The sequence below is a fragment of the Liolophura sinensis genome, chromosome 1, assembly GCF_032854445.1.
Source record: "Liolophura sinensis isolate JHLJ2023 chromosome 1, CUHK_Ljap_v2, whole genome shotgun sequence".
NCBI lineage: Eukaryota > Metazoa > Mollusca > Polyplacophora > Chitonida > Chitonidae > Liolophura > Liolophura sinensis.
In genome coordinates this window covers 76692228-76712514 of record NC_088295.1, presented here as the reverse complement: position 1 = coordinate 76712514, position 20287 = coordinate 76692228, and the positions used below count along the sequence as shown (strand labels likewise).

The 20287-nt window shown below is 38.2% G+C and overlaps 1 long non-coding RNA gene across 1 annotated transcript; it reads left to right on the top strand.

Annotated features, from left to right (window-relative positions):
• Positions 1–12883: 12883 nt before the first annotated feature.
• LOC135479312 (uncharacterized) lies at positions 12884–20233 on the top strand. Its single transcript, XR_010445846.1, has 3 exons — positions 12884–13021; positions 19480–19587; positions 20123–20233. It is a non-coding gene; the product is annotated as an uncharacterized LOC135479312 (long non-coding RNA).
• The last annotated feature ends 54 nt before the right edge of the window (positions 20234–20287 follow it).

The following is a 20287-nucleotide window of genomic DNA, read 5'->3' as shown; positions in this document are numbered from 1 at the left end:
TGTCTCGGTTGAGTAGACACATCATTTACACAGTGTGCTAACCTCCCGTTGACACCTTATGGTGAACAGGGCTGATTGAATATTCAGGCATAAGACCTACATGTATACATAATAATGACTTTCATGTAATTAGCCACTGTATATGTATTTCAAAAGCTCCACTTGCTTGGGCAGTCTAGGGTGCATATATGTAGGTCTCTGATACGTCAGCTTGACCTGCCACTCAACTTATCCCATGGAGAAAAATCCAAAAACCGTGGTTTGTGAGGGAGATGTAAACAATAGTGAGGCTATACACACGAAATTAGGTCCTACAGTCACATGCCTAAACAAAGAATTTTACAAAAAAAAGAAACCATAACATATATATTAGCTTCAAATTTTAAACTACACTACGCGGTTGAACATGAGGCAACCGTTCCACACTAAGTTGATGCGTGCGGTGCCAATTATAGCTCTCAAATGCATGAATACTAACTGTTCCTTAAGTTTCTCTACATCGCACTTCAGATAAAAGTGTGACAAACCACTTATTGTACAAATTTTCTGCAGTTATAAAGCTCTACATAGAGCAGTGATGAAAATTGTCTTCTTTTAACCAGCAAATAAACACGGTATGAAATTTGTCAATAATACACAATCAATAAGAAATAAATCATCATTGAATTACCTTGTAATTATATAATGAAATCAATGATGGAATATAATCCGAAAATATTTTACGTACAATTTTTGATTCTGTTCAGTGTCCTTCCCTTTAGCTCTTGGGTATACGTTATTGGATTCTGGTGGTAACACCACAGCATTAATTATAACAATTAGGCTTAATTGACTGGTACATCAATTACATATATTCCGGTTTGAACTCGTTCATTCTATGTACAAAATGAGTTAACGGACAAATTTTGCAGTAAACATTTTTTTGTTTGTTTTTTTTAGTGCCTTTGAGGACATTTTTCTATATGTGATGTATGCCATACACCCGCATTCAATACAGAATTGCGGAGATAATACATTGTAGTTCCTGTACTCTGACATAGCCCGATAACAACACTGCGAAAGAACAGTATCTTCGGCAAAGTCACGCCGCATTCTATATTGAGCAATTCAGAAGAAATAAACTGGTCTAAACGGGAAACAAGCAGACGGTTCTTTCCCTGAGGTGTAGGTTTTTCCTGTGAAAGGAGGCCTTGTTCGTCAAACGCGTCATTGGTAAAATCGAAAAGATATATACGTGGCACATGACAGATAATGGAGAATGACATTTTTGTTAAACCTTTATGCACCCAATACATACGGCAATGATGGGCAGATTCGGGTGGTATAAAATAGACTTATTAATTATTCATACGTTTATTTAAAAAAATTATATATAAATATATATATATATATATAGTCCTTTTGTTTTTAGAGCTAATTACATGTCAATACTTCTACGCACACCTTTCCTGTAGGATCAGATTTTTTAAATACCCCTTCACGGAAAATTATTCTTATCGTTATATATATTCTTGTAAAGTAATCCAGTGGACACAATTTTTAACTACATAAAGTAGTAATAAAGTAAAAGTTAATAAAGTAGACTGGAAGTAGGTTATTAGAGTTCACCCTCTTGTCAGGTAACTTAAAGTTATATAATTTCGAATTCCATGCGTTCTTGATGATTTAGGCAAGACCCGGTATTTTTATGTTGTGTGACGTAATATGATTGCAGGTAAGCTCATGACTCTGCACGACATAACAATGCACATTCATGATCGATCCACGTTAGAATTTCTGAAGAGCTCTTCATTTCTTTCTTTCCAACGGTGACTCAAACACAGAGTCATCCAGTCCACGAATGTATTTCTTTATAGAAATACAGACATTTAACTCACTGGCTATGTACATGCAACTCACTGGTTACGCTTTTCATTGGTTACCTTACTCCCTGGTTACGTTACTCATTGGTTACATTACTCAATGCATAACAGAGTAAGATTACATATACGGAAAGCCTGTTCTCTTTGCATTGATTAATGCGATTGTATGTTAAATGTGATGACAACAGAGCAATTCGAGTAATTCCAGACCAGATAAGTTCAATAATTTGCAACTATCATCACTGCATTTTTCCCCATCTAATTCTGTTTATGCGATGGTGCTAAAGATCTTGTCCGTTGCTGCTGTTAAGGAATATACGTGAACAGTCAGAATAAAGCCACAACTGAGGCAAACTGACAGTGACTGGAATTCATCGGTTAAATGCGACAATTTGCCATAACATCAGAATATCGTCATTGTCCTGATTTTACCCTGTATGATGTAAGTCTTTTGTTATATTGTTCAGTAATAACCACGGAGTCCTCCGTGGCCAGCGAGGCACAATCACCGATTAGTCTCTCACCAGTGTGACCGCTGTGAGTTTAAGTCCAGTTCATACTGGCTTCCTCGCGGGCCACACGTGGGTCTGACAGTAACCTGCTGATGTTGATGGGTTTTACGAGGCACTGCTAAGTTTCTTCCCTGCATGATGTTGGTCGTACAAGTGAAATAATATAAAACACCAATCAAATAAATAAATCACGTAAATAATAACCACATCATGTAGTCAATTAACTGGGTAGCAAAATGCAGAGTTTAATTTTTATTTTTATTATTTATAAATAAAACCAGTATCCTTACCATGTGCAACTTAGTTACATTTTAGAGATCTTAACCTTTGATAGGATAAGTATTCAACACAATCCTCTATACAAAAATAAATAAAGTCTCGGTTCTCCAAAAATCAGTAGAACATCATTTTGATCCAGCAAAAGTTGTATTCGATTAGAAAAAAATCCCATCTGCGGATAACGCTGTCCATCTGGGTTGCCGTCCTTGATTACAACACTTTAACCCCCCGGACAGATCGATGTCCAACAGTCAAACGGTTCAGGAACCACGATATCTGCGTTTAGTCCCTTTTTTATGTAAATATAAAAATGATGTAAATATCATTTTTCTATCTGGTGTACTCATTCAGTGAATGAGAACTGAACCACACTTAATCTAGGCCGAAATCTCCAACAATCGCTCTAATCCATCAAAATGTCAACCAAGTCTTCACACAAAGATATTCTTGTATGGCATAACGTTAAGTCATATTGTGTTCCATCCACTGTCATGAGCTTGTTGGTACATGTGGGGGATGAGAGTAAATTTACCCTAAATATTTAACCTATACAGACCCGGTTATAAGTGAAATATTCTTGAGTACGGCGTAAAACACCAATCACATTAACAAATAAATAACCTATGCAGATAGATGTAGTTTCATTCGTAGATCTTAATTTCATAAAAATGTTATTGTTATAACGTTATTCGTGAGATTCAAATATACCATTATGGAGCAAACGACACGGCTCCTCAAACACTCCTCCTTAACTTGGGAAACCTTAATAGGTTAAATCGCAACGAAGGCATTAGACTTGATCATGTTCCAATAAATGACCCTCTTCCACGTCCTAATTAACGGTAGTTGCGCTTTTATAGATTTAGGCATGTATCCAAGGCATACTGGGATAAAAAGTTAAAATACAATTAAAGACGTACAGCATAGAGAGTAAAACCAGGGCACTGAGGAGAGTGCGATAGCTGGCAAACGGTCAGATGTTACCTGTGAAATATGGTCCAATTTACCTCAGTCAGGGTATTATTCTGAATGTTCATGCAAATGCATAATAGAACAATGCATCTCGGAGTGCTTAGTCTACCTGCAGAACCACAGTTTATGCTGGAATACAACGTAATTCAAGAAGTACAGCATAGAAAACCAGAACAGCGACGACAGTGTGATAGCTGGCAAATGGTCACATGTAACCGGTGAAATACTTCCTCTTGTCAATTTACCTCAGTCAGGGATTTATTCTAACTGTTCATGTAAATGCATAAATAGTAGCAATCTACAAACCCTCCTAGCACCATGAAATAATGAAGTATGGCGATATAGTGTTTATTCTCATGTCTCGCTTTTCTTTGTAAAATAAGATATCTTTATACATGCATGATTCGTGTGATTAGCTAGTCGCATACGTGTTAATAAATGTAGGTAATTTAAGACATAACTGCCATTAACACCAGGTTCTTTCCAATTTTGCAACTTGTGTTTCACACCGGATTATTAAATTTCATGCACAGATATCTGCAATGTACAGTTGAAGACTATAACGGAGGTCCTTCACTTCACTGATTCAACTATCATCATGAGATCTTTGACATGAAAATTGTCCTTTAAACGAAAGTACATCTGTCGCGCATCAACGATTGTAGCTTTTGTTAGATATGTCAGTAATGGGCTTAAAACAGAAATTATGCTAATACCGTAGAATCTATTAGGTGCTGTTGTTGCAAAACGTTTCACGTGACCGAATTATATTGCGAGTGAAATGTGATAGACACTTTGCTACCTAACCTGGAAAAGGAACGAATAAGACTCTTCTAAGTTTAAATCTATACATCCAAAGAGGCGAGCCGTCAACCAAAATGGATGTTCCAGGTCAATAACCGCAAGACCAATTTCCAAAACAAAGCTTAGCACACAGAACTAAGAAATTATATAAGAGTGAAATTAGGAGAGAATTATGTAAATTAAAAGCTGTCAACAGTTTTCAATGAAATGTTGGAAAGGCCCAAGTTAAATGTACGCTCTATGTGAATGATAGACATCAGTATTCAAATCGTGTACCATGTTAGTATGTAAGTTGTCCATAAGATAATATGTAGCTCACTTGCGTGGTCCTCCGTGGCCTCCGTGTTAGTGTGCCAGCGAAGCACAATGACCAAGGAGCCTCTCACCAACACAGTCGCTGTGAGTTCAAGTCCAACTTATGCTGGTTTACTCTCTAGCAGAGCCTGGGGAGGTCCGCCAGTAACCTACAGATGTTTCTCCTGGGCTCTGCCAAGTTTCTTCCCACCATAATGCTAGCCGCCGTTGTATAAGTGAAATAATTTGGAGTACGGCGTAAAACACCAATCAAATAAATAAAGGAATAAATCAGTGTATCTAACATGGCGATCTAATTCAAACGATGGTTACAAAACCTCTAGCCCCGGGTAAAGTTAAATTTAACTCAATCATGATGCAGAGTGCCAGAGATTTTGAACACTTTGTCTATTTTGACTGACCAAAGAATTGTATAGAGCACACAGTTTTTCTGGGTCTCGCTAAATCTCGCTAGAGTGATGGGATTTTGGGAGTTAGAGATAACAGATTCCGAAAAGGCATGCTACTGTAGGCTAGTATTTTGTATAGTTTTGTGCGAGAGACTGAAATCGATCGTTGAACAACGGGAGATAACTCTGTATGGTCAGTGAGTAGAAACATTATTATACCTCTTGCGAGAGTAGAATTTAGTTATACATATGCTAATGTTAACAATTCACGATACAGTTCGTAAATCCGGTTTGTTCTAACGCCAATGCTACAAACAGGTGGATTTCCAACACAGAAATGGAAATTAGAGAAAGTAAACTGCCTCGTCTGAATTGCTTCACAAAATACATATATACAAATCCCAGTATTGTGTGCACAAGAAAAGCTATAACATACAGATTGAGTTTGGCAAGACAACATCATAGTTGTTCTCATTTGGGAGAAATAAGTCAAAGGATGTTAGTTTATGCACGAGTAGGTTTCACGCTGTTTGAATATATACACGATTTACAGGTAACGAATGTGCATCCATTGTTAACACAAATACACCGTGTGTTAGTTGTAAGGTAATGTGCACTGTTAGAAATCTTTAAGGAAGTTAAGCCCATGATAAGTGTGAAACTGTACCAGAAATAATGGATATCACGAAAATTTACTTATTTATTTACTCAAAGTATTAAGAGCTAAAAGCTTGTGAAAACATAGTACTATGCACATTAGTAATATAGAAAATAAGGCAACTCCATTCTAAGGACCTCAAAGAATTCTTGAAACATTTGAATAAAGTGGACTAAAAACCTGAATCTATGGGACTAAGTATCTTGTACATGATTTTAAGAAAATAAACCAACAAGAGGAATGTGACGCAGAGATGACAAAAGGCAATTAAGAAAATGACTGTTCCAAATAAGTACGCCAAACGTATTGTATTAGGTAGCCAAATTTGGGTGAAAGCCATGGAAATCTCATATGACATTAATAATAATATCCCCATGGTCTAAAATGATTGTTATACAGTTGTGGTGGTGTTAGAATGAACAAATGAACTGTTTTACCAATATTGCGTGTTTATCTGTACGTTTCTTGTGGGGGAACTTCGTCAGTAACTTGTGGGGAAACTTCGTCAGTAACTTGTGGGGAAACTTCGTCCGTAACTTATGGGAAAATTTCGTCAGTAACTTGTGGGGAAACTTCGTCAGTAACCTATGGGGAAACTTCGTCTGTAACCTATGGGGAAACTTCGTAAGTAACTTGTGGGGAAACATCGTCAGTAGCTTTCCAAAGATTTACGCTTGTCACTTCAGTTTTCACCACCCTTAAAAGTCCTTTATGAGTGAAAAGGTCTTGAGTATGAAGTTAGGCAACAATTAAATAAACAAATGTATAACTTAATTCAAATGCGACAATACATGAGAATGATAATGAAAGTAAGAGTATTGTTATTAGTTATTAAAAGCTTCATATTTCTAGGTGGAATCAACAAGCCTTAACCTTTTATAATTTCATGTCAGATGGTTTACATATGATAGGCCCACCACGATTTGTGTGGAAAATGGAGATATGGCATAACTTTCTCCGGTGAACCCACATTTATATTGTTTGAAATATACTAGGGATAACCTTCGACATAAATTACGAAGTTTGTTCTCTTTTTGTCAGGGGGGGGGGGTCTGACGGAGGACTTAAATGTGTTCTCTCATGTCCCTGGGCATTATGGCGATGCAAATTGTGAAATGGAATTTTGTAAAATCGTATTCAGATGCACATCTCTGTTCCTCGTGCATGTTCCTCATTTTTGTCAGATATTACATTAGATGTAAACCAATGTGGAGATAAATATAATACAACAGCAGTTACCTGACAAGCCCTCTTAGAAATAGCACATTTACATGACGCATGGTATGTACTGAGCATGTTTTACCTTGCTCTTATACAGCTTTACAGTAATGTGTGACCCGTCCCGATGGCTAAGTTAGTAGAGTTTCCGCTTCGGGGCGGGAGATCCAGGATGACACCCAAGACTTTAAAAGAGGTAGTTATAGCTTCCTCGCTTAGAGTTCAGCCACTGGTTCACCCGTATCAGTATAATGGCTCGGGCCGGACGACTTTCGGTAAGTCGTCTCAGAGAAGTTGCACTAGATAAAAGAACGTTGGGAATCAGTCCTGCAACAAGGATGCGTATCCATGCACTCGATAAGGACTCCTTCCTCGTCACGACTTGTTAATTCTTAAGTAAGACGTTAAACCCCAAGCACTCACTCATTAATATGCGGTGAACTATCATTTCTGAAAGAGTTGAAACACACTGCAATGAGGTTTCCTTGTGTGATTCATATTTCAAAATAAACGTCTGTTCACCTCGTATAGCATAGGGTTGTAAACAAAATGTTAAAATGCCAAGTCGATGTCTTGATATATCTATTTTTATTTGTGTACGAAACTCGTGGATGAATGCAGGGCCCCCAAAAGAAACCATACAATTATAATATTGCAGGTTTTGTAACATCTCTATGTTGCTGTTTGCTTTCACTACTTATAACTATTGCGTTGTGCCACGCTCTTACGCTCATACACACTACTAACATAAATCACAGCGTCTTCCAGTCAGGAGAAGGTTGACAACTGAACAACAGAAGGCAACTACGTGCGGAGACGAGAACACATGGGGTGGATACCCTTGTAACCACTGAGCACTGACATGTGACGACCGGGTTTTAAGTGAACAGGAATTTTGAAAGAACGTGTAGCGTGAACTTAAAGTTTCAAAACGCGCTGGGCGCCCATTTTACCGTAATTTTGTTTCAAGAGGGGATGAAACAATGTGAGGTTACTCATAATTCAAAATATGTTTACTGAGTAACTCGCCTTACGGAACATACAATATCATAACACCAATGGTATTCCTTTGCACTGAATGATTGTCTTTTGCGAAACTATATTTAAAAATTTAATTCTCACCAATGAGTTACCTCATGGCTTTTGAAAAAGACTTAATTGTCCACTGACAAAATTGCGATCCATCAGCCAACTCTGGTTCGTATATGACTTACAATATGACTCAAGTAAAGTCTTTTATTACTTACAAGATTTATACAATCCATCATGCTTGCCGATGTATTTTTCTTTTCGCACGTCTGTCATTGGTCTGTAGTGTTGAACATATGGCTAATGAACTCAAATGTCGACTTGTGTTTAGGGGGAAACCACAAAGTTGACAAAAACACTAAAAAATTAAAAATTAAAAAAAAAAACCCAGGCTTTTTACCTACTCACTTTAAAGATCATATACCAAACTTTTACTTTTTGATAAAATGTAATTTCTCTGGACTAGGATTTTAAACACCATTACATCACGACAAACATTCACGAGGGGGGTTGTTGGTTTCTTATTGAACATGCATGGCTGGCGCTTGAAAATAAAACGACATTTCAATTTTTTTTTCACTGAATACGGGAAGTTTAGAGAATAAAGAAGGCTTTAGTCACAGTTCATGCAACTGTGTCACAGAGACACAGTTTTACCAAGTGTGGTATTTATTTAAAAACAGAGTATATTGGATGAGGGGTGTATATTTGTACGATAAAATGTGGGTACGCATTGGCATATACTGGACCCTGTTAGATTTTAGTTGATTATAAACCAATGACATCTTTATAAGACTAGTCGGTCAAAATGTCAGCCCCTATCCAATTGAGTCTCAGCTTGCCGGGTTTTGAACTTACATGCCTGTGTCTAAAATTGCAACTCTGATAGGGCTCTTTGGGAGACAAACTTATCAAGTTTCGATTTCTTTTTCTTTAAAGTCAACGTAAATGATACAATGAAATAAGAACCATACAAAGCGCCAAGCAAAACTGTTATTATAATTACTTTATACGCACAATAGAAAGCAGCTGAAATAGCTAGTAATACTGCAGGTCCTGTTCGTACCAGGTATAAATCACCGGGTGCCAAATTATCTCCTTCACTACATGTAAAATATTCTCCTCTATGTCTACTGGAAATTTTAAAAACAGTTAATTTTTGTTAAGTAATTTCTGGTGAACCACTTGATGGGTTAATCCGGTTGAATTTAAGTTAACCGGTTTTAGTGGTTTCATGATAGTGTAATGAAAAAACCGAAACACGGTCTCAAAAAACACCATAGAAAATAATTACCGTCCCTTGTTGTAAGAAAAGGAAACAATAATTAATGTATTTCTGAACACAGTGCAGCGTCTAGATTCAATGGCTATACAAATGATTTCCTTGCAGGCATTAAACAACAGGCAAGATCCTAATACTCAAAGAATAAACTTTTTTTTTATATTCTAAGCACTAAAAAGAATATTTCAAAGTTTACATTATAAATGTGACTGTCATCAGTATTTGGTCAATATGTTGTTTAAAAAATAACCAGTTTTTATCTTAGTTAATCAAGAGGTATAATTAAGAAAGTGTGATTAAGTGTAAGGGTACCACTATCAGAGAGAAAAGATGAGAAACAACTGGCTTGTTTATCTCTGAGATCAGATATGCCTTACACAAGATCACAGAAAGAAACAACGAAGACGCTTGAATAAGTTCAATACATACATTCTGACTACATAGACAAATAATACAACTGCCGATAATATACACATCAACACAAATAATAATAAAGGCGATTTAGTTAGAGTATATCCGGTGTGCATTAAAAAATGGGCCGTACTTTGACACTCAATATCTCTGAAACCCTCTTACGTCAGCTTCTAAAAATTCAAACACTCAAAAACCATTATGTCCTAAGTATACAGACCAAATTTCAATTTTATCCTTTAAGATTTCTGTTCATGGGACCAAAATCAAAACTGAGTCACAAACGCATGTTCTGGACATTTCGAAATGATGTTCTGCCTTGTTTTACTTGTAAAGGTGATCAATTGGTCCTCCATCTTCTCGGTAGACGGCGCGTTTCTTCCATGAGCTGACTGAGTCCCGAATCTCCATAAGAGTAATTTTTTTAGTTTTTGATCCGTGCCACACAGGTGCAGCGCGCGCTCTACTCGTAACACCTGACAGGTGATGCAATGTGGGTCAATGGGACGTTTTTAAATCTATGTTTTCATTTTAACCATGTGTGCAGACTACTTAAGCTATGGCCTAGAAAATTGGTCAGTGTATTAACAAAATCATGCAATTTGAATGTCTAACGTTTGAAACGGTTTGAACAATACGGTTTCGTATAATGGAGCAATAGAGCATCAAAGTACGGCCCATATTTTTATGCCCACCCGATATATAGAATCCACAGTTAAGATGAATTCCTGAATCTACGGATGACAGTCCGATAAGTGGTTTATTCCCCAACTGCCTGCGAATGTGTAACCTCTCAGGGCGGACGGTTTGACAGTGGCGTCCATGATGCTGAGCTGTCGATGTATGTTTCCTTAGAAATAGTCACTTTCCGATACAAAGTCACTTTCAGGGTAAACTAGGATGAAACTCCTCACAAGTGGACTTCAATAAATGATTGCGAGCTTCACAACTCCGTCGCTCATGTTTATAGACTAGCATAAAAGAAAATTTTGGATAGTTTGATCGGAAACATGTTTACAACACCAATATTTTCAGAATGTACACTTTATTTGTAATGACAGCAAACTCATAAACACGGATGCCTCTAGAACGCTCTCCTGAATATAGCGCATGCTATAAGATATAGAGACGGAAAAATGTAGGTCAGACAAATACAAAAAAAAAATGATAGAATATTATACAATGTTTAACATAAAACGAATAGATCATTTAGCATAATCCTTACACGGCACTGCATTTCATGTACATATGGATTAGAAAAGGATCCACATCGAATGTAAATCATTCTGGCTATGGGTAACTGTGCGGACGATGGTTTGTGTGGCATGCATAAACTATAGGCAGATGCATGTTGGCCAGAAAAAGTATTGAAACATACAATTTTCCAAAAAGGAATTATTATAATGTAAACACTACCTTATCATAACTATTGCATGAGCTTGAATTTTATTCACTTTAACATTTTTGTTTGTCGTGCTGTAACACTGCTACAGGCTACTGAAAGTGGTGTATATATGAATTATGCTTAAACTAGCATTAGGTGGTGGTGTACATCTTTATTATTCAATTTATTTCTTTCACTTGTATGGATATATAAAAATGTACATTTTCCGCATGCTTTTAAATGTCTATCCCTTTGGTGTATACAAATAGACACACAACCATGCGAGGCGGTTCGACGCATTTTTCTATTCTTATTCACCCAGCATTCAGGAGATATTGTCGACATGTACCGTCTCCATTCCAGTACCATGACCCTTTACAGAGTTCATTGTGTGAGAGAAGAGACACCTTTCATTCGTTTACTCCATTCACAGCCACTGACCTGGCCTTTTCAATGGCGAGCTTTTGTGGTCGGGCAAGACGCTACGCGTTAGGTTTAGTTCGTGATCAGACGAATAGAGGCGACACACCTCACAACTTCACCGCTTCCACACCGTATTGGAGACAAATTCAGGTAATAAGCACTATTAACTACAGTAATTTAAAGCTAATGTCTTGTAATATAGGATATGATAGATTCATATATACATATTGCCATTCTGGTTTTATGAAGCCCATAATTTTGGGTGTTCCTTGGATTTATAGGAATCAAAGCATGCCAAAACTTGCCTCGCAGTAAAATAGGCGTGGAACGTCACACCGGTTGTCCCCCAGACCGGCCCTGAGGCACTAGGCTATCTGCCAACGACATTTCTGTGGTAGAATTGCAGGAAAATTTTGTTGAGGTATACCGATCTCTAAACATAAATTTAAAGTCTCAGGCATTCTCTGCACTCTGGTTTCCTCCACACATAAAAATCTCACTTAAGTAAAAAAAATGCGTGAGTATAGAGAGAAAGACCACTGAAACAAATAAAGTGAATGAAGCTATATCAAATTTTCCAGTTTTTCCACCAATAACTCTTCGGATATATCTATAGTCTACACAGAAGAGTTATGACTATTTTGTACGGTTAATACCCGTACGAGTTTGGAACAGTCAGGCGGAAGGGTGAGGGTGGGTTTAGAACACCTACATTTTGTTAGAAGCAAGGGTGCCCATGAGATTAGGGTCGGGCTTATAAAACACTTACACTCTACCTGCCATTGTTGGTTAAGGCAAGTCAGAGCACGCTGCTCCAAAAGTGGCACTAGATTTTAAGATTATCTGAATGTTTTTGTCTACTGAACTTTATTTTGCAAGGCTTAATTAACCATACACCTGTTTTAACGTTGAAGAAATAATTAGCGCCTTATGGAATGGGCACAATGAACGTGTTAAGCAGATTGTCAGGTATTGCAGCGGGAGCTGTAGATCCCCGTTAAATCTGTAATTCTTCCTTCCAATAGTATGCCCACGCACATGGCTTCTGTGCCACGCCCGCTGACTTATCACACACGCTCTGATATCAGGTGGTCTACGATGTCGTAAAACCTTCGATACATCCACTACACAATTATTTTCGACGTGTGACCTTATATAGAAAATTAGGATCTACAAGCCAACATGCAAAGGTGACATACAGCTTAGTACTTACAAAGTGAAACGACTAACCCGAGTGAAGGCATCTTTCACCGATTTGCTATTTATTGCTGTTTTGCGCAGTTGGTGCAGTTTTAGTTGGATTCCATATCATCAAATGCACAGTACAAGTGATTGATCACCTACAAGTTTGTCTGGGCGAGATTGTACCAGGAGGATATGAATCGTCCACACACCATGGACAGGGTATCACAATTGTGGCGAATCATGGTGAGAGTCCTGGTGATTGTGACTTTGTTGTCAGTTCAACTTACCATTGCACAAGGTAAGGTTTAGACAAGATATCGATTTTAAAATTTTATTAACCATATAAACTGTTCTGTTTTTACTCTTTATGCTGAAGTCTTTATATTATATTCCCGTTTAGGATTTACCGCCAGATCCATGCTATCCCAGCCGTATGCTGGATCATTGTTATATGAACTGTACATTACCTATAACAGCTTACTGTTACCTGTTACATCATATATACTGTCTCACTATTACATAAGCTGTACGTTACATATTCTTGTTCACTATTGCATGAACTGTACATTACGTATTCTGGCTCAATATTACATTACTCTGAACTTATGCTGGTTCGTTATTATATAAGCTGTGCATTACATATAACCCCCCCCCCCCTCCCACTACATATGAACTGTACATTACGTATGAAGGCTCATTATTACCTATTTCATTATATATACTGGCTCACTATTACAAGAACTGAACCTTACGTATTCTGATTCACTATTACTCGAAGTGAATTTTTTTGGTATGTCTATATTAATTAAGAGGGTGGCCGAAGTGCCAACGCAGAGCGGTGACCAAGGAGCCTTTCAACAATGCGGTCACTGTGAGTTCAAATCCAGCTCATGCTGGCTTCCTCGCCCGCCGTAAGTGGGAATATCTGCCAGAAACGTGCGGATGGTTGTGGGTTTCTCCAGGACTCTGCCCAGTTCCCTCCCACCGCAATACTGGTCGCCGTTGTATAAGTGAAATATTCTTGAGTGTGGCGTACAACATCAATCAAATAAAAAAATAAATAAAAAAATTTAAAGTTAAGACTTAACTTGACTTAAGTCTTAGCCTGCTTCGGGAAAAAGTTCAATGAATAACTTAATTAGGAGCTACATGTATGATATTTTTTCTGTATGCAGGATATTAGCCCATAATATATATATACATTTTCCCAGATCCTCTCATTTATCAGTATTTATCACCATTCGGGTAAAATTCTGTTGATTTGATTGGTTAAAATGCCAAACATACTAGACCGAATATGACGGGATTACGTGAGGTACATAAGTTTCCATATACCCCTGTAGTGAAGGCCTCACGCGATATATCCCCGGAGTCGAATCGACACGCATTGATGCAAAATGTAAACAAAAAGAGAGATAATTTTTCTTGAAGAAAAGTAACGTTTTTGTCGTCTGTCTTTTTAGCGACTGACGTCGGAAAAAAGGATTTTTTTTGTGTCGTACTAATAAAAAGAATGTGGCTTAATGGGCAAATGTTATTCCGGAAATACGAAAAAAATCTAACGAGTATATTACAATAATTACTGTTTCTACCATGATGAAGAGGACAGCTGAACTCCAGAAAGGTCGGGTAAAGTCCTAAGAAACGTTTGCCTTAGTTTGAGGCCTAAACACAGGAGGGGCTGCAAAAACCTTTATCCTTTGAATGTCTTCATCATTCCTACAAGTAGTTAAATCACCGTCCAGAAGCTGTGTCCGGACCCAAATCAATCAGTTTCGCCCCTGCTTGTTGATCACAATACCACAGTGTTGATCGTGAACGAGGGAAATTTGACATGGGCAAAGACTGAGTATTGAGTGCTGAGATTTCATCTCCAACGTACTGTACAATCCGCGTCGTTATCCAAATCGACATCTTGTCTTCCGAAATCAAAGTCGTCAGAAGCACACACATCACAGTATTCTGTCGTCACATCTTCGCGCGCTCCATTTGATTAGCACTTATACTGACCTTGACTGACCTAAATCAGCTAATTAGTGACTATGATGGCGTAGCTCCGCTGCCAATGACAGAAACATATGAAAAGCTCCGACGTTTAATAACTGTACGATACAGTCAGTGAACAATAATATTAATAGAAAATTACAGCTTTCTTTCGACGTGAGAAGGCTGTAAACGTCAATACAGACACGGATTACAAATGGAGACAGCTCCGGGTAAGCAGTCGGTCTGGCCTGGTTAGCGCTAATTTTTCTCGCTATTACGTCTCCAAAATGCTCTTTATAGTGCTAAATTCAAAATGTGAACTTACCCGTACACCCCCGGAAGGTCATCATGTAACTAATAATATAACAGCAAGGTTTAATGTATTTTTATTGTCGTTAAACGTCACGTTCTGGAATTTTTGGTAGCTATTGTATTAATTATAAGCGAAGGAAGTCCCCATCACCCGTAGTAAACTACCGACCTTTGGCAAATTATACAACCAAACGTTTCCACTGATATATGTGATACCGCTGGAAGGAATGTAGTCTCCAGGGAACTTCAAAGAGGACCACAGAAGAGAACACCACAAACACGTATTACCACCATAGTGCTGAGAACAATGTGAGCGTTGAAATGTTGGAAATTCTCTGTTCCAGAACGAGTCCACGTCTAGTCTGATTTGGTTATTGATAGTTCACTCCCTCAACGCTAAGAGCACGCGTATGTGACATTTGTGAGAAAATGTCGCTGTCCACATTTTACACAACACTACAGCCAATTCTTCGAAAAAATCAGCATAGCGCAGGAGTATACGAAACATAATAACAATGTACTAACTTAACCATTCTAATTCTTATTATACTGTAACCTACAATATCGTCCATTCATCGACCCAACATCAGACACAAAAGAAACATTTTGTGCCCTCTCGGCATGTGGTTTGGAATTTTCTGACAATACCAATGTCAAATCAATCGTTCAATGACTTTTGTTTATGTCAGTTACATGCCTTCACATGTTCAGTGGTATTGTTATAAAAATACAGATAGGGCGCCTTTGATGCGTATTCACAAGGATTATAGCACATGTTAAGTTATATGTACATGAGAAATATATGGAGATCTGCAAGTTTAGTTCATGTCATTGAAAATTAAATTAGTGATCACTGCATATCCATGTATGTGTATAGGTTCACTGTGGATTGATACACATCATTTCGAGCCTCATGTTGTTGTGCCATGTTTATTTGTAGACATCTAACATCTGGTAGCCAAAACTGTCAATATTCACGAAAAGATAAATATATTTCCTGAGGCAATTGTAGAGTTGTAGATTGTAGAGTCAGTGTTGTAGTGTGAAGATGCCCTAAGACAAACCCAGATTATTTACACCACTTATCCGCTCTGAGGGTGTGGTGCCCTCTGTACAACCCTCAATTGTGTAGGTGTACAGAAACGTCCAGATTGATGACACTGTGGTTATTTTAAACTCAAGTAAACTGTAAACCCAAGTGTCCGACAATAACGCGGACAGGCAGACAGTGAATGGGGAGGGGTTCACTGGTATAAAAGAGGGCTTATATTTTTTATTCGTCGACTAACCCCGTTTGACTGTATAACTCAGCAGTATACCCACATTCCCAGCCCTGCCTAGTGAATAGTCCGACATCACCATCCCAGAACTTGTTCGACTGGTTATGTATCGCACATCCACATATAGGTCGAATTATATTTGAGTAAATTCAGGGGTCACATCAAACTTATAAGGGCCGACGTATTTGTATGTTTTATTTTTTTATTTGGATTTTTTGTTAGCGAATTATTGCTAGCTACACATGGCCTTGTTATAAACTAGCTGGGTAGGTGGTAAAATTTGGTGTGTGTGTGTGGGGGGGAGAGGGTGGGGGGGGGGGAGCTGTCAGTTTAAGCTGCCAGTTAATTATTTTTCACAACACTTGTTTTAGTAGCCTGTCTAAAGGGTGTGCACTAATTAACTAAACCGATAATCCTGCATGAGCCTTTCTTTGGTTGCTGTGTTAACATGTTCCATGTGATAATATTTCTTCAGCTAGTAAGGGTCAATTTACAATATCTTCGAACTAGCTTTACTTCCTCGTGTATATTTGTATTATGTTTCCAACCTAACGTTCTTCTTGTTGGGACCCATCGACCTTAACTCGAGTTAACCCTTAAATTTTAAATTCGAGTTTAGTAAATTTGATACTACAGGGTTACGAAATGGAGATCCTCTATATATTAAAATGCAGTTAAGGGGAATAATATACAGCTACCTGATAAAATGATTAAGTTACCCCCTGCAATGCAAGTGTGAACTAGAATCGAATAAATTTCACTTATACGAATCTGACCATCATTATTGGTTCGAGAAAACCGGGCGAAGCGGAGGAAGCCCACGACCATCCACAGGTTACTGAGGACCTTCCTATGTACAAATAGAGACGAAGCAAGCATAAGCTGGTCTTGAACCCAGAACAACCGCATACTAAGCACGCTAAACACTCTTCCCATTGCATTGAGCTATTAAAACTTTATCTGTGCGATTTGCTTTTAATCATTGGCCGTCTATTCACAGTACAGTGTCGTCTTGCTACACCCCATTGCTATTCACGGACGACGCTTATACAAGATGACAAGCTGAATGCAATGAGCGTCGGATCTCTTTTTCCTCGGGGCAAAAGACGCGCGTTCTGTGATAGCATGTGTATGCCCGAGTGTTTTCTATTGTTCGAAGAACATACCGTGAACGCTGTCCAGCAGTCACTCCCATTGTTATATTACAAGCAGCGCAGGAAGCAGTAGTATCAGCCCGCACTTCTTAAATATATGCACCGTTCTATATGCTGTCTTTAAATGACTACCACATGTAGGCAAGTTTGACCTTTGGGCTCCAACGTTACATACAATCGGTATTAATCAATATTAATAATCAATATTGTTTTATTGATTTTTATTGACGTTAAACCCTAAGAATGCATATATACATACACACATGTACATAACATTGCTTTATATGTCAGTTTGAATCATGTTCTACGCAATTTACATAAAGAGATGTATCAAGTAAAATTTAAACCAACAGTCGAGACAGAGTTTTTTTCTTTTGACACCACAATCTGTCTCATCGCCTTGATCCTAATGACCAGTATTTCTGTACAAAAGTTGGTGGTAGTTTCAAATGTATAAAACGAGGATGTAAGGATTGCGTTGTAAGGATTACCGTTGAAGACACTCCCTATCTTAAGCAGTTTCAGTGCATGAACAAGGCTGGTTAAAGCTGAGCGACGCCTTCTTATACTTTAACGGCTTCTGTAATAAGTATGTACACCTACACGTACTAACAAAACCGCAATGGTAACTGTTTCTTGCCAATAGCGAGTAATACTCGTTTATATTAAGGATAGTTGCAAAGAATATGTGCTCCTTAATTTTAGTTTCCGTGTACTTTTGTGTGAAATCGTGACTAGGGTTGACAATGCCAGACACATGCTTGCATAGTTGAATCCATCTTAGTCACACCTCGGTGTCCCCTTCTGGTAACGAATGTACTCATATATTTTCCAAACCTGTTTTCAAGGGCTAAAAATGGTTTATGCACTACTTTCCTTTGTTTGAAAGAGACTACACGAATTCAGGTGATGTTGGCAGGCGTGGGACAGAGGCTGAACGCCTGACTGAGCATCAGTTCAAGAAATGCACAAATGGCACTAACTCTGAATAAGTCGTCTGATTGAGAATAGAAAACCATTTGTGGGATTATACAATGGCATCAAGTGACAAAAGTGACAAAAAATATAGAAATTTGATTTCACATGACAAGCCTACATTGTTTTCTTCAATAAAACTTTCAGAGTTAAAACCAGACGTCCTTTTAACAATAATATGTTTAAAAAGAACTTTTAACTAACTTAACGCCGGTACTTTATCCAAGGGTGGAGGAAACTAAAGTGTCCGAAAGAAACTGGGGTGTTCGGAAGAAACTCCCGATCTAAGGCTACATGTTGGGTATCTTACAAACCTCCTGCCTTAAAGCTGCACCCGGAATAGCGAGAGCTGGGGTGGAACATGTTGTTTCAATGATCAAGGCCTGGTATTTATTTATTTATTTATTTATTTATTTATTTATTTATTTGATTGGTGTTTTAGGGCGTACTCAAGAGTATTTCACATACGACGGTTTTTCAGGGAAAATTAAGCACACCACTCCACGTTTATGTGACATAAAGTGTAGGGCCAAGTGGACGAATATGTGCATAAAATACCCCTCCATGATTATATAAAATAACTACATTTATCTGGCATTTGTCTAAGCTCATGATTGTTTCGATTTACTTAATTAAACGCACAGGATATCTAAGTAGCTTCCTTTATCGCGGTACGTGGCCTTGGCCGAGTTAGTTAACGTGCCAGCGCTGCGGAATGACCCTGAAACCTTTCCCCAGTGCGGTCGCTATGCGTTTAAATCCAACTCATGCTGCCTTCGTTCCTAGAGACCTAGTCTCTCCAAATCTAGATGAATTATCTCAACTATTTCTTCAGGTGAGTCTAAAGTGTCGATGAGCATATATAAAAATATTATTAATAGCTGAGATGCAGAATGAAAAGCATTTGACGTACACTATAACTACAAGTCCATTAATGAACGGGCTATTAAGGGTCATCTTAACTTTCTGATATCAACCTTTACACAAATGTCATGCTTTATACCCTTATTTATTAATTTTTTCCTTAATGTTCGCTTTCTTTTCCTCAGAATGTACAACGGAATCCGTCCTAGGCATGGCAAGTGGAGCTATCACCGATCAGCAAATCACGTGCTCCTCCAGTGAACAGCCCTGTACTAACGTACGGCCCAGCAAGTGTAAGTTTTTTTACACCTTTTACTTAATTTGAAATTCTCAGAATGCTTAACTTTTTAAGGACAGATTTTAGCCACATTTAAATGTGGACATCAAAAATGAAATGCGTATCAGGGATGCGCAACTATTTCCGCAGTCGTTTTTAGATGGTTTAGGTGGAAGAATCATTTCATTTGTAGTTGAAAGTTTAAATACAATTCCGATCCAATCGTTGTATACGCATGGTACAGACACCTTTCACATTGTTCCAAGTGAAGATGCAGCGATATCTCAAGATGTCAGGTCGTGCCCACCCCAGAGAGTTTTACTATGGGTACAGTAGCTATTCGCCGTTTTCGACGTCCTGGGATTTCCCAAGTCACTGTGTCTGTTTGTCAATAATCCCTACCCATCAACAACATGTATTCTTGGCACACCTTATGATAACTGTTGAAGCAATTGGTTACACACGTGGCTCCAATTGTCGGAGTGTCACCCATTTTAATTTGTGATAAACTTATCTGTGGTTCTGAAGGCAGTTGACTTTTGTTAATCCAGTTGGGTGGTACCTGTCAAAGAGCGAGGGAAAGGATTACATACAGGTTGACCTAAGTGCAGCAAAGATGGTGACAAAGATAGGTTTGTATGCGTCAGGCTCAGGAATGCACGTCACAAAGTTCCGCCTGTTCTACAGCGCCGACGGTGTCCAGTGGCACGGCTACA